This window comes from Quercus robur, chromosome 5 (genome assembly GCF_932294415.1).
Source record: "Quercus robur chromosome 5, dhQueRobu3.1, whole genome shotgun sequence".
Taxonomy (NCBI): Eukaryota; Viridiplantae; Streptophyta; class Magnoliopsida; order Fagales; family Fagaceae; genus Quercus; species Quercus robur.
The window spans coordinates 85,822,556-85,826,327 of record NC_065538.1 but is presented as its reverse complement, the minus strand read 5'-3'; the positions used below and the strand labels follow the sequence as shown (position 1 = coordinate 85,826,327).

At 33.8% G+C, this 3,772-nt stretch overlaps 1 long non-coding RNA gene across 1 annotated transcript; it reads left to right on the top strand.

Moving 5' to 3' along the window:
- Positions 1-1,199: 1,199 nt before the first annotated feature.
- Positions 1,200-3,350, top strand: LOC126729201 (uncharacterized). Its single transcript, XR_007656538.1, has 3 exons — positions 1,200-1,296; positions 2,033-2,172; positions 3,165-3,350. It is a non-coding gene; the product is annotated as an uncharacterized LOC126729201 (long non-coding RNA).
- Positions 3,351-3,772: the final 422 nt, after the last annotated feature.

Genomic DNA, 3,772 nt, shown 5'->3' with positions numbered 1-3,772 from the left:
CATTTTTACTAAGTTCAGAGTCATTTTTTGAACTGTATATATTATCTTGCGTGAGTTTTTGTTATTCCCGGAGTTGCTTAGTGGAGCATTATCTCTTTGCCCATGGTTAGAACCACTTGTGACAAACCTGGAGTACATGTTCCTCATCGTGGTTCTTTCTGTAGTTTCTTTAGGTGTTTATTTCTTCTTTTTGTTCTCTCTCTCACGCTCATGTAGAGACAGACATATGGATTATGGATTAAGATTTTCTAGAGTTTTTAAGGTAGCTTCAACCGTTCAACGTGAAGTTCCTAAAATCCTATCCATCTATTTTGAAATAAGTTAATTGGCAGTCAAAATTTTGAATTCTATTTAAATTATTAATGATGTGATAAAATCAAATCCTTTCATTTCAAAATGAATTAATAAGGTATTAGGAACTCCATGATAGAATTACCCAAATTCTAGGACTTCCAATAGTTGAAATGTTTTTGCCAATCTCCTGTATTGATTTGATTAGGAGTTGCATGGTGGTGCAACAGGGGACGACGTGTAATTGATTATTTCCATTAAATATTGCAATATTACCATAAAATTTTCTGATTAAAATCTATATCTATATAATACTAAAAGTTGAGATGTAGCATTTAATGTTGCTACCCTCTCATTGAGCCACATCAGCAGTCACGTCATTACCAACATTTTTTTTTCTGAGTTTCTCTTATAATTTAAAATGCATTTCCTAAATTTTAAAATAATAAAAGAAAAATGACCCGCAACCTTATCTCTACCATAAAGCCCAATCTTTATAGCTTTAATTATAGACTTGTATCTCACATTAATGATGACTAGCTTGAAGTCCAAACCTATATGTAATCCACCATAAAGCCCAAACCCAGCCGAATGGTCTTTAATTTTTAACGGCAAAAAACCCTTTCTGTCTCCCCATCCTTTGCTTTACCCCTGTTTCACGGTTTCAAGCTTGCTAACGATAGTCTCTTTCTCTTCCAAAGACAGTTTCAAATCTTCACGGTTCAGACTTCAGATTCATAATGCCAGGGCTCTCACGGTTCTTCCTTCCTCCAGATGTTCAAGTCCTTTCAGTTGCTGTCGTTTCAGAAAAACCAAAAGGTAGGGTATTTAACGCAAGGTGAATTTTTTACGGTCTCCATGTATCTTTTAGTTTTGTTTTTAAATTTTCCATTCTACTTATCTTTCAACCTTGCAGTGCCACAACTACACAATTGAAGAGCTCATCACCAAGAGCTTCAACAACGTCATCTAGCAATCAGATTGGCTAGATGAATATGGAGAAAGGTACATCATGACAACAATACCTATTCTTTCTCCCTCTCTCTCTTTGGTATTGGAACATCCACATTTCATTTTTTAATCCTTTTGGGTTTTCAATTCTGGCATATTTTTATTTTATTTAGTTTCTCAATTTTTGGAATTCTTTTTTTTTTCTTTGGTTTCTTAATGCCGCACAAGTGTTTGAAGAAATGCTTAAACTGAACTTTGGATTGGATGTGTGGAACCCAATTGCTTATGCACGTGCAATGCTATTTACATATTTCTTTTAAATTTTGTTGTCAATTGTGATATCAATATTAGTTCTTTGGAAATTTGGTTTTCTTTTTAATGTGGTTTTATTCAAGTATATGTATGTGAGATTGACCTATGTAAGCTCTACATATATATTCATATTGGTATATTCAATTTGTGTTTGCCAATTGGGTTTGTGTGTGGCCTTGGGTCCTTGCTATCTAATTGTTACTTTCTCTCCCTCAAAAGGCTGAAAACTTTGTTATATTGAGTTATTTGGGTTTCGTTTAAATGGTTTTCACTGTTTTTTACAGGTAAACTTTGGCTTTGGGAAATTTTTTTTTTTTTTTCAAATTTTCTGTTAATAAAGCATATTTACACTCAAAAGTTGTTGGGTTAGTAAGTGAAGGGTTCCAGTGTTGATTAGCTTCTTATTTTTGGTTTTTAGGGTGCATATACTTTATAGGAATTTGTAAATGTTTTGGTGTTTTGGCTGCTTTTTGTTCAGGTGAATTTCATGTAAGACGTGGTTGAGATTTGTAATAGAAATTGGATGTGAAGTTGACCACAAAGCACTTGCATGCCTTAAAATCAAATCCACCATCTGGTATGGTTGTGCATATTCTATCTCCAATTCTTAGAGTACAGGTAATGTTCTCTTCAGACTTATCAATCTTTGAAGCCTTTTTAGTTATATGATAAATCATTTCATCTTGGGTCTTCCACATCTTAATTCCCTAGAAACATTATTTTCCATAAATTCAACCATTAGTGCAAATTGTTCAATGTTGATTGGCTTCTGAAAGGTTAGGCCTAACAAATTTTCATGGGGAATTCAATTGCCGACTTTGGTAAGTTGGGTCCATCAAATTAACAAAATCATTTTTTTTTTCATGAGTCCTTCATTTGCTACTTAATATAACATTGCAAGTAAGTTTTTAGATGGTGGTTTGTTATAAACCTCATGGATGCTATTTCAATGCAAAGGACCTGGTCACTTTCTGAACATGTCAGCCAAGCAAATTATAAGTTTGAATTTCTCGGTTGCAGTTAATCATTTTTTGTGAGGGGGGGAGGGGGGGGGGTTATTTTCAATTGCAAAAATTAGGAACTTTTCTATGCAATTTGGATTTTTTATATGAAAATTTCAATTTAGGACCATTAGCTATTTAGGTTTTGCAATGTTAGCCCATAACTGCAGCTCCTAAAACATGGCAATGGTAGCCACCTATTTCTCCTCATCTCAAAATGAATATAGCGCTTACCTTTTCCGAAAAGCCACCAATTATACAGGTTTGGGTGCTATTGTTAAAGATAGTTATGGTTTTCTTATTATAGTCCATACTGAATTAATTCCTTGCCAAAGATTGTGGATGGCTGCCACAGTTATGTTGAGAGCATCACATGCTTTAATTTAATATTTTCATTTGAATATAGCAAATTGATTTACAAAACAAGCAGTGTTATGGTCAAGGGTGAAAGTTTTTAATTTAAGTACTTCTCTTGGCTTTTAGATCCTTTGGGCATATTTCAATATGATTAGCAAGGTCACTGTGCAAAATCCATTGTACCATTTAGAGTACTTAATATTTTGCATTTCTTACTCTATGCAAATTGAGTGCATTTGATTTTATTTGTAGGAACTGAGGGCAACAATACCAAATCACAAGAAAAGGTGGTGGCATTGATGAATAACTAACGAATTTGAAAGCCATTGAAGGTACTCCCTTTCTCTATCTCTCTTGTCTTTATTTTTTTTCTTTGAACTGTATAGGGAGGTTGCATTGGACTTGGCCAATACACCACTAAAAAATTATGACAAACTGTATGAAAAAGGGGGGGGGGGGGACCTCTTCCTTTTTTTATGGACCATACAATAAGGGTAAGTTTGTATTTTTAAGATTTTTCCTTCATGTTCCATTTTTTACGTTTTAAGTAGTTCATGAAGAGAGACACAACTTGATTATTTACTATTTAATGGTCCTTTCTTCTTTTCTTTATTTGGTTCTGTTGTGTGGATTGCAAATTGTCAAAGTTGAACTTTAATCTGAAGGAAAATTACTGGCTAGGGTGCCTCAACGTTATTTTGGAGCGTGGGATGCTTTTTTCACTATAGTGAGGAAGGTCAATTTACTTTCTATAATATTGTGCCTTTTGTTTTCCATATCTCAATGCATTATTTCTAATACCTTTCAAAAATTAGGATCTCTATGGACTGATCTCAGCACCTCCAGCTTTACTAGGTAAA